General features: G+C 36.9%; 1 long non-coding RNA gene across 1 annotated transcript; it reads right to left on the bottom strand.

Annotated features, from left to right (window-relative positions):
- Window positions 1–573: 573 nt before the first annotated feature.
- LOC107311225 (uncharacterized) lies at window positions 574–2503 on the bottom strand. Its single transcript, XR_001553950.3, has 2 exons — window positions 2406–2503; window positions 574–1794 (listed from the first exon to the last, which is right to left on the bottom strand). It is a non-coding gene; the product is annotated as an uncharacterized LOC107311225 (long non-coding RNA).
- Window positions 2504–12320: the final 9817 nt, after the last annotated feature.

Consider the following 12320-nt stretch of genomic DNA (forward strand, 5'->3'; position numbering starts at 1 on the left):
TTATGGATGGGCTTCCCTGTGTTGTCTCTCAGAGTTCAAAACACACATTAATATTTTGACTACCCTGCTGGAAGGATCCTTGAAACACTTTAAATAAAGTTACTAGCAAATAGCTGGCATGCTCTGCTTATTACTGATACATACAGATTTAAGCATATGAAAAATATGATGTGGGTGATCTCACTTCATTACCTTTGTTTGGAGAGGAGTCTGTGTCATAATCCAAGTGATACAGTGATGCGCTGGCACTATAAACTGGCAGAGAGGGAGGGAAAATATTTTCCTTTTCCAGTCACATAATGCATAAGATATGAAACGAATGTTGTAGTTGATGAGCTGCAGGCAGTAGATTTGACACAACATACAGAATTTCACTGGAATCATTGTATCTCAGCTTCCCTAGACATCGATATAATTAGCTCAAATGAATGAAAGTTGTTCTGTCTTTACTGAAAAAAGGAAGAAATGATATGACTGGAGTTTGGCAGACCTTCCATGTCAACAGATTATACACAGAAACTACTTCTTAATTTTTCCTTATTTTACTCCAAATATTTCAATTACATCAGGCACTTTCGAAATTTTCTTTTAATGTCGCTTGTCCAAAATCTCAGTCTTGGTTGAAGTAGTACAAGTACAGTTATTGTGACTTTTATGAAATTAAGATGGTAGCTTTCAGGAATATAAAGTGACACCCACTTCCATTCCCATCTACTTGAAAAGAATCTGAACTGTTGTTACAAATCCATGGTAATGATCTCTGTACTGTACTTTGAAGTTGCTGAAAATACAGTTCATGAAAGCTGACCAAAAAATTCCATCATATGAACTACAATGCATGATCTCCATTAGCAGCTATTGATTGTGTGTATCTTTCAGTAAGAAAAACTGCATATAGGGCTATTTTGTAGCCTCAGCATGAGATTCAGATGGGCAACTTGGATGACAATGAAAAGGTCCATGAGAAGGGAACAAAAGTTCCAGAATCAGACTACCAGTGCTGGTGTGGGCCCATGTTAATCATGTTCCCCCTCCCGGCATATCCAAGACATATAGAGTGATTATTTAAGAAAAAAATATATCCAAATAGCATAAACTGAAAATTCATATATCTCATTACACAATGATAAATTCAAAATAAATCTCCTTGCTAAACATCTGCCTCTAGAAGCCACATGGAACTGTGAGAAGAGCTGCTTCCAGTGGAGTCATTGGGTGAGACTGTTGAAGAAATACAGGTGCATCAAAAAATATCACTACATAAACCCAGCACTCTTAATATATGTCCTGAGGTACACATGTAAGCAGCCAAACGAGAAACCTGCTTGTCATGACAACTAAGGAGTTGACTGAAATTCCTCTGGCTTAAATAACAGCTCTTCAAAGGTCACTGCAAAATCCTGCTGTGAAGATATGCACATCCTAACATGTGCACACCCTGAGTTCTGCATTTTCAGAGCTGTCACGTCTCACACATTCACAGTGAGGCTCGCTGCCTCAGTGCCCTTCTCAGCCCCTGGTGCTACGCCAGCTGGCCAGGAATTCACACCATCCTTCTGCCTTCTCTGCCAAAGGGCTGGGAAGGGGGCTGCCCCTCAGCTCTGCAGGCACTTGTCAGGAGGTTTGGGCTGTCAAAACTACTTTCTCTTTGCATAGCTTGCTGCAATCCATCCCTTTTCACTGTATTGACTTTGCTGTGAAACCTGGAAAAGTATTCTGGGATATTTGCTGGTCACATGGAAACCTAATTATCTACTTTATGCAGCACATCAGTCTTCATTGTGTAATGTCTGTCTTAAAAAAAAAAAAAAAAAAAGTAAAAAAAAAAAAGTAAAATAAATAGTGAAATTAATCACTGTAGTTTTCATTTCCACTCTCTTCAAATACCTTTCTCCTTCTGGCACCACAAAAGCATTCTTTATTACAGAAACTCAACATTTGGATTTTAAGTTGCTTGGAAGAATTCAAGATTGTTTCCAGGCCCCAAAGTTACATTTTTTATTTCACTGTTTTTCGCTGTCATTAATGGCAGTCATTAATTTAACAACTCTGCATATTAATGCTTTTTGAAATATGCAATATTAATTTTATTACTACCTCACTGAAACATTTTATCCTATTTTTCAGAACAAATGTGTCCTTTTTATGCACTTCTAAAATCCAATTTTCAGTTTTAATTGTGATGTAAATAGAAACACATTTGCATATTAAAAAATAAACAAAACAAAATTAAAATTAGTGTTTTGACTAATAGCATAAATAGTTACAATCTTTCAGAATGGACAGTTAAAAAAAAAAAAAAAAAAAAGCCCACACATTTTCCCCCACATAAATTAAATTTGAAAATTCAGACAAATCCAGTGTGAGGAATTCACAGTGTGACTTGGTGAAAAAATCCCATCTACCTCTGCATGGAAATAAAAACCAGTTAGCACCACAAACACTTATTCATTGTGTCTGTAACATGTTGTGCTACAAATTGAGACATAGCAAGGCTTTCTTCTTCCAAAACTATTTCCAGGTTTTTCTGCTCTGGCATTTCCTTTTTTTAAAGCCCAGATGAAACACATTCCCACAGAATACAATCTCATTGTTTAATCTTCTGCAATTAGTCCCTCAGCTGAACATAATTATCCTAATTGAGTAAAAGATAGGCAGTGACAGAAAGGTGTGCTTGTGGATGAGGAGGAAAGGCTCAGCCTGGCCCATGCTCTTCCATCCTTTGCCCAGACTGCTGTACTGCAGGTGTTCAGCATCAGTATGGGCAGGAGGCTTGGAATACTGTGAGCACTGAACTTAATGCAGGCTTTAATATTCATCTGCAGTAAATCTGATGCCAGTATGCTACATTTTGAATGTGCTGCCATCATAGTGTCCAGGACATTTTACTTATTTAACTCTCTTTTTTTCCTCCCATAAGTATGAATGCGTGTCTCATCCATCCATCCATCTGCACATTCATTTATCTGTCCATGTATATGTATATAGCAAGTGAGACACATACAAGCAAATATAAATGCATGCATACACACTCCTCTATCCCTCCAGCTCTCCTTCAATTATAAAATGATAATTGTATTTGCTGGCAGTGGGTGGTCTGCAGGATAAACATAGAATATATCTGCATATAAAGCATCTTTGAGTCATTGATCTGTATGAGTCATTTAACTGAGACATACACTGGCATGTGAGGAGATGTAGGCAACATTTATAACAGACATATGTGGTATATATTTATGTATCTAAATTCTCTACTCTGGAAAAATAGCAAGAAGGTCTTCATATAAAGAGAGAAAATGATAAAGCTGGAAATATTAAGCAACATAAAATAGATTTATCATAAACATACACAAAGGAAGAATGATACGTGATATACCACAAGACTTTTGAAAAGGCAGTGGATGCAATTAACTGCAAAAAGCTGTAGAAAATTGTTAGCTGTGAGTGCTTTCTGTAGGAGAAAGATGTGGGGGAACAAAAGGGTAAAGAGATTGCAGAAATAAAAGGGTTATACTCTTCCATGGGGGACATCTGCAGATAGGTTTGTGCCAAGATGGGATGCAGTCCAGAGCAGAATCAGGAGGAATGATGGAGCGGATGGGCTGTGAGTGTGAGTGTGAGCCCCTTCTGCAGCCCAGTCCTCATCCTGGGGTGAAACAAGGGCGGTGCAGCTTGCTGCGGGAACTGTGTGCGGTGGGAGGAGAAGGATGAGGACAGGAAGCTGAGGGATACTGAAAGGGAAAGAGATAAGAAAAGAGTAAGAAAGTAAGAGGGGAAGAGAGGAGCAGCATAATGGGATGCAAGCACTGAACCCTCCATGAGAGGATTTGATTAAGTGTTTTTTATTACATAAAAATAATGTTTCATATATTTCAAGCCATTTGATAGGATCTTTTGTCTCTTCCCAACTACCAGCAGATAGAAATCAGCTGAAAGAAGTTAATTTGACTCATTTGAAATGTCTCAAAGGGCAATAATGAAAAGTAAACCTGAGATCTCAGCACTTTCTTCTTGTTCTTGCTTTATTTTATTTGTTTGTTTTTTTAGTTGTTCCTGGAAATTTGTGAGAAAAAGTTGACTCTGTGTGCTAATTGGAAAGAGGAAACTTTCTTGCAATGCAACATGGGCTACATCAGTGTGTATATTTGAGTAACAAATGTTTGCACTGTAAACGTAAGTACAGAAATCTATGAGCACCTTTAGACAGGTCAGAATGCTTGGAGGAAGGGAATACAGCTGTCACTGAACTGAATTATTGAAAAATATCAAGCTGTTGTAAAATGGAAGGGAAATTTGAGATGCTCATGTCTTCTGCTCTAATAATTGTTAAAGTGCTGGAAGGAATGAACTAGAACACAGAACAAAAATATTATAATGTTATTATGAGGATTAATTATATGCACTTATTTGGAATATTTGTCTCACTTCTTATCATCTTAGAAAAGGATATGACAAAGAGGTTTACAAACAGACAAGATGTGATATTAGAATTACCAAGTGACTGCTATATGGAAGGAAACTGAGGTATTGTTTCATCTAAAGTGAAAATGAGTAAGACAAGATACTCTATAAAGATATGTTATAAAACGGATGTATGGAGGGGCAACTGATACAAAGACACAACTATCATATTAATCTCACCCTGAGAAGTAAAACAATTAAACAACTGAAGGAAACACATGTACTTAAGCTACGAAATGAATAAACTCTGCTAGCAAATCTAAAGACTAATTAAAGCCAGTATGTACACAGAATTGCAAATATGCCTAATGTTTTGACATATACTGAGTTTTTCTTATATTTGCAAGCCCAAAGTCTATGAGTAGGTTGATAACAGTGCCACTTTCATTACTAATATTTCATGCATTACTTTACATAGGATTCCAACTTTGCATTCCTATACAGATCTGAAAAGTAAATGTTGCCATGGCAGTGTCACTATCCTTCACTCTATTCCACTTTCCTTTTAAACTTTGCAACAGTTTCCTCCAAGATGTTTCTTGCATATTAAATACTCTGGCCTCCAAGTGGTCCAATAGGGTACTGTTCTTTAATTCTCTCTTCAAAGGACTTAGAAGCTGCCTTTCTTCACTTTATTTCCTACTAGTGACTTTGGACACCCTACCAACACTGGTTTTCATGGTGTCGATCCTAATACCCATTCAGAGCAAGCCAGAGGCTGTAAAAGACAGAAAAGAATTTAGAAATACACCTTTCTGCACAAATAATATTGAGGGGGTTGGGTTTTTGTTTTGTTTTGTCTTTTATTTTTTATTTTTTAATTTATTATTATTATTATTATTTGTCTTCAGCTGATAGAGGATACAGAGTTCAGCTAGTCAAGGAAGTGCTTTAGCTTCGGCTGTGCACGTTTCCCACTTACTGGGGAATTCTGTTATAGGGAAAATTTCAACAGTAGCTAAGCTAGAGTTCGGATCACTGGTTGCAAAGATTTTAGCACTATTTTATGGTACAACCATTGTGCCAGGTTTGTTCATACCTCTACAAAATCTAGGCTGTGGTGAATGCCAAAACTGTTAATACAGCAATTGAAAGCAGTTGCATCTGTGACACTGAGGTTTTCTTGCTCATATCTTAGAATACTTCTCAGAATGTCTCTCCCTTTGGAGCAGAGTCTTTCTCTCTGGAGTGTTAACTTGATTTCCAAATTGGCTTCCTTCCATAAGCAGCTTGTGTAACTCCACATTCAAAGAAAATCAGTCTCTTAGATTGCTCCTTAAGGCACTACTTACCCTTCCATCACTTGCTTTGTAAAGAACTGTAAATATACCAAATAAATGGTGAATACCGCACGGGATTTGATAATGGCTTTCATTGCAAGTATCTGACCAGTTGTCAGTAAGAAATATGAAGCTTTTCACAAATACAGTTTGATTTATTTCAATGTAGTCAATTTTATAAATAAATAATACAAAATATTGATTTCTGCTCTTTCCTAGTGAAGTCAGATTTTCCACTGTTTTCACAAAGAGTAGCTGGAGTGAGGGAAAAATCTAATAATGTTGGATGCCTCCCACGCAACCCAAACAATCAGGATTTCAAGGTCAAGTATCACATCTCTCACTTCTCTACATCAGATACAAAAGCAAGTAAATAAGAATCATTTCTCTCTTCATTAAATAAACAAAGGAGGAATTTAGATTCAAACACATATACAAATATTCCTTTACTGATTTATATATTTCAACTTAAATAGAGGGTTAAACCAAGGGATTATAAAATTCACTAGAAAAAACTCAGGCAGGGACAACATGACATGTAACAAAAACAACACTCTCATTTCAGTCCTGGTAAAGGCTCTTCATCACGAGCTCACACAACAGCTGCCTGGAGCCCAACTCAGTTACAAGCCCAGAGCTGCTATACTTTTAGTTGACAGTTGGTCCTTAATGAATGCAGTGACTAATGAAGAGTACTTGATACTGGTTTAAGTTTGGAGGAATTTTAAGCCACACAAAAGGAAAAGTACAATAAATCTCTTTTCAACGATTCTGTGTGAAAAAAATTCTCTGTGCTTTTTAGTTCCAAGTACATCCAGGTCTCTCCAGACACTGTTCTGATTCTTTGTCATAACACTTTGGATCTCTCTGTTTGCCTGAAGGACCCTGCTCTCCTTCCAAAGTCTCTAAATACTTCATTTTTTTCTTTCTTAGGCTTTTGTCTCATGCATTTGCACCAGACGAAAATCAGCCTAAGACATTCTTTTAAGAAAGCCTATTTTCCACACACTTATTTTTCTGTAATTTCAGTTAATGTAACACTATAAGAATACTTTCAAATGAGATGGCAATATGTGCTCTGAATGCTAAAACCAAAGACCTTTTCTGAAGACTTTCTAAAGAATTATTATGGATGTGAATGATTATGGGTTGTGATGAGCTGGAATGTAGCAGGTAAATACCATTCCGGAGTTGAGCTTCAAAGTGATGAAGCCACCATGATCATAGAAGTTATGCAGAACAATTCCTTCTTCATGATGCTTCCCCTACCTTTCCTTATCTTATATTTCGCAGCAGCCCCTAGAAGGGTCATATTTTCAGCTGCTGGAGATAGAAGGAGTTGGTTAGAAATTTGGAATAACCAATTCCTCTGCTATCAGAGGCAAGGCCTGTCTAGCAATACAATATCTTGATTTGTAAAATCTGGAAATTTGTTTCAGTTAACTTGGAAAATAAGCCACACAGTAGCTATGGTTACTAGTAATATTAGAGGAAATGGACATGGCAATATTTGAAGATTTTTTTCTACTCCTTTACATTTTAAAACCTGGTTCTATAGATTCTGGATATTTTTGGTTCCTGAAATCATATGAAAATAAGATTTTTATCTAGATTGCAGCCCTACAACACTTTAAACAATGCAGTCAAACAGGGAAAGTAGAAAACAATTTATTTCTCAAAACTGTTAGAAAATGGGGGGAAAAAAAATTGATTCATGTCAAGGGACATGTAAGGCTGTGTTTTAACTTGCTTAATTTTAATTAGAGGTGGCACTAAAAACCATGAACTCAACTATTTGTATTGAATCCTTAAGGGAGACTGAAGAGCTGTGAAATGGGGAAGAAACCATGTAGTATCCTTCTGCTGCCTCTGTTCCTTGGAAAAAGGGCACGTCACTTCTCATAAATAACCCAATAAAAGCATCAGCTTATTGCAGGATGGCACATGATGATGGAATCACATAGCACTCAAGTTGTATTTGCTGCTCATGAAGGAACAGTAAGAACAAGAGATCTTCCACTGACACACACACTGTGTAGAGGGTGGCCAGCTACAGAATGTGGGAGATGTTACCAAACAGAAGAAAAGAAAAAAAAAAAAACAAACAACCTTTTTCTACATCTTATATTAATACTATGAGTCCTCAATGATAGTATAGTGAATATTCTGTTTCCGAAGTGTGGTCAGAGTATTATCGTCAAATTTCCTAACCATGCACAACTGTTGTAGGCTGGCAGAAACAACCCGCAAGGTTTGTTTGTTTGTTTTGTTTGTTTGTTTTGTGAGCAGCCGTGTGTGTATAAAAGAAATAGGTAGGAAGGGTGATCAGAGGCTCTGGCTGTGGGCTGAGCAGTCCTGGCAATGTGTTGACAGAAGGAGGAGAGGAGCTAGTACATGAGTAACACCAGCTGCAGTCCCTGCCGCTGCTGGCAGCCCTTTGTGAGCAGATACAGCACCTCCAGGTGTGATTATGAAGGGTATAAAGATCTGGAAAATCCATTACTTATCCATTTGAACAACTTTAGGAATTGTCCTTCATTTAGATATGCACAATGCAAATGTGAAGATATATATCATATTGATACTTACCTCATTTGTTAACTTCATTTAATATCCATTAAATTTGTTTCCTCAGGAAAAAAAAAAAAAAAAAAAAAAGAGCAAAAGTCAAATGGATGTTGGAAGCAATGAATGTTTATTGCAGCCAGTGAACTACAGCCACACTGTTGCCAATAAAGAAGATAATCAATTGAATGTATAAAATTTCCTTTGTCAGACTGTCACCAATAAAAAAATTCAGCACAAAATCCATTTTCTCAGCTGTATTACAGGCATGATTCAAAACCTTTTAAAGTGGTTATGGTCGAGTTCCACAACTGACCAGCAGCAGACACTTGAAAATAAAAGCCCGACTTTCTATCACTTTAAAGGCTGTAGTCGAGAGAAGGCATATGGCCATTAGATTTATTCTTTGTTCGAGCACTTAACACATACAAGAAGCACCATTTTCAGATTAAAAACCCTATTTTTTTTTCATCTTTGTTGTATTAGGCGAAATACGGGGATCTTATCAAGATGTGACGTGACAGGCCCTTCCCCATATTCTGGAAGAATCTTACTGACGGATAATACAGTGGGAGTAGACAAAATGGACGTAGGTTATATAAGGTCGTGTGTACTTCAATAAATCTCCATTTTACCACCCTACCACCTTGGTGTCACTTGGTAATTGGTCTAACTACTGCTTCAGTTGGAGGCGAGAGATCGTAAAGCCATTAACAATCGTAAAGCCTTCAATCTTCTGATTTATCTGTAAGTAGCCAAGTATTTCAAATATGAATGTCATATTTACTACATTCCATACTACATGTTTTGTGTTTTATTTTCAAAACATGTAAAAAAACAAGTCCATCCTATCTTTCCGTATGGATTCACTGCTATCCAGCAGTTAATATCCTAAGACTTACCTTCTACATAGAAAAAAATATCAGTCCTTTTTTAACATCTCTGAGACTGAGCTGGTTTCAGTGAGATTTCCAAGCCCTCCTTTGGAGCCACTGAGCAAATCATTAATCTGTTTTACTCTTGTACTTCCCTTTTTTTTTAATTTTCCAGGCAGAATTTCTCTACTTATGGTGTATCGAAGGATGCTGCTGTGATTCAGCCTTTCGTATATGCCAGGCTGGGCAAACCCGGTGGCGGGCAGTTGGACCCTGCTACCCTGACTGCCAAGCCAATGGGCTGAGCCGGCCCAGAAAGAATCAGCAAGGAGCAACGCTGTTAGAGCACTCAGGGCATATCCCAGAGCATGTGCCTTTCAGACCTTCATTAATGCAGAAGGATTTATGGACAGTTTTGAAGTACTTGGGGCACACAACTGAAATCCATTTTGCAAAATAAAGCAGCTCCTATTTAACCATATTTCTGGAGCTCTCAAGGTGCCAAAACTGCCTATTTGCTGCTTCCACCTGTCTGTTCAATAAATTGGGCATTCCACAGAGTTTCAATCAACTGAAAGCAGATGTTCAGAGACAAAACAAAACAAAACAAAGCAAAACAAAACAAAAAGCAAATGAGTAAAGCCAACTACCAGGCATTGTTATTAGAAACCTTCGGTGATTGCTCTGAGTCATGTCTTAATTCCATCTTAATTAGAAATAAATAGTAAAAATCATGTGGGAACACTGTATTGAAATAGGCTGGCCTTACTTGCAACATTTACAATCCAAGCATGTCAGAGCAGTGGATTTCTCTTTTTTTTTTTTTCTTTCTTTTTTCTCTTTTTCTTTTCCTCTTTGCCTTTTTCTTTTCCTTTCCTTTCCTTTCCTTTCCTTTCCTTTCCTTTCCTTTCCTTTCCTTTCCTTTCCTTTCCTTTCCTTTCCTTTCCTTTCCTTTCCTTTCCTTTCCTTTCCTTTCCTTTCCTTTCCTTTCCTTTCCTTTCCTTTCCTTTCCTTTCCTTTCCTTTCCTTTCCTTTCCTTTCCTTTCCTTTCCTTTCCTTTCCTTTCCTTTCCCTTTTCCTTATCCCTATTTCTTTTTCCTTTATCTTTTCATTTTTCTTTTTCTTGTGATGAAAATGCTTGATTTCAGGTCAGAAACTGTCTTGAAAAGAAGACTGCATCATGTTTTAGTCTTTAACAGTAAAGACTTTCCATTGATTCTGCAGGGATTTTTGTCAGTTTTCAATCTCCATCACTATCAAGTCAATATTACTTTTGTGCATAGACCTCTATGAAATTCTAAAAGCCAGACACACTGCAAAATATCTGGGTTTATTTTCCTTGCAATTGTTATAAAGTTCAGGCTTTACATAGATCACCTTGCCTTTGATTTGTAGCATTCATTGTGATCACAATGGTTATGGGAAGGACTGTTGGACTAGATGATCTTGTAGGTCCTTTCCAACCTTTTGATTCTATGATTCTGCGATTCACTGATGACTCAGCCTGCAGATGGGAGGCTGGACACACAGGAGCAGGTAGCTCTGTGGGACAGCTGTTCCTGTGATGTGGGGTTCAGCTGTGACCCAGCTTAGCTGGCCAATAGTGCAGCCTGGGCAGCCCTCACATCAAACCTAACAAAACTCTGAGCAGCGCAAAGGAGGAGACAGTAAAACAGAACCAAAGAGAAGTAAACTTTCCAGTCCAAGTTTTACATACCTAACTCAGGGTGTTCCAGTGGAAATGCAATTCAGTGACCACAGTGAGAGCTCATAAAAATTGAAAGCCAACTTCCAAGCTTTTTCTTTGTGGACCAGATGAGAAAGCTCCATTGTGGTTGCACAGAAGAAATATCAAACCTGTAATTTATGGCAGTGAAAGATAAATTACTGTCTCAGAAGCAGTTCTATCCCAGCAATGAAAGCGTAATGCTACTAGAGTGCTGATCTTTTGAAGAGATAAATATATTTTATTCCAGAAGTTTAACAACTTTTGGAAAATAAAATTCCATTCCAGCTGAATTATATTATAGTAGTTATTCTCTTCAAGAGAACTTTGAGCAGGGCCGAATATATATATATATATGAATCTCAGCATCATTATGGATGTACTTACACACTTAACGAGACATAAATGCAAGGAACTCTAACGAACAGAATTAAAAATCATGATTATGACTTAAATGAAGTAGACAGGTTCTAAAATTTCACAGCTGAGACTGCATCTGCACAGTCATTTATTGCATGGATACACTTTAATTTTCCTTCTGAAAGCAGGAGTAATTAGTGTTATGGAGAACATATGCAGTTATTAATCAGACAACTGTTTTATTGGAAGCACCAAAGCTTCAGCTGGTCTACAATAGCCTCTTTAACACTGGATTTACTTCAGACTTACAGCTACTGCCTTCTGATTGAAGAGAGGGAAACAAATGGAAAAGTTTGCTTGCTAGAAATACAGTGAGCTAGAACTGAAAGTGTCTGGACATTATCTGGGAGGGCAGATGGGATTTCTACATGTTGTCACTATTCTCTTGGGACAAACATGAAAAATTAGTTTGTGTTGGTCCTGAATACAAGCTTCAAATAATTATTAATGGATTGATGCAGCTTTGGAAATAGAATGCACTTCCATTACACATTTGAAAATAGATTTTCCAGATCACATTTGGACAGTTTACTCACCCAACTGGAAGTACTGAAAGTGTAATCTGGAAAAATACTTTTTTAAATAAATGAAACCTTTTTTTATAGTGGTTTATTCTTTTAAAGACGCATGCCTACTTTTCTATGAAGCAATCCATAAAATACTTCATTTTGTAAATAAAAAACAAGTATGTTAAAAAGAAAAGCACTGCTAGACAAATTTTGATGGGAAAGATGTCAGTGTAATAACATGACGTTGCATTATTTGTAATAGCAAATTCTAGACTTGTCACTGTTTTAACTTACTTTTCTATGAGCACTTCCTCTCAACTGACTGTTATGTGAAATGTCGGATACCTACAACTCTTAGATAATTTGTGAATGATTTTTTTAATTAGATTTTCTTTCCCAGATAAAAGAAAATAATTGAAATATATTATTATTATTATTCATGGCCCTGATTAAGTGTTCACTCTGTAGTAAACAAATATAAATA

This window comes from Coturnix japonica, chromosome 3 (assembly GCF_054131305.1).
Source record: "Coturnix japonica strain WE chromosome 3, WE-NBRP24, whole genome shotgun sequence".
Classification (NCBI taxonomy): domain Eukaryota; kingdom Metazoa; phylum Chordata; class Aves; order Galliformes; family Phasianidae; genus Coturnix; species Coturnix japonica.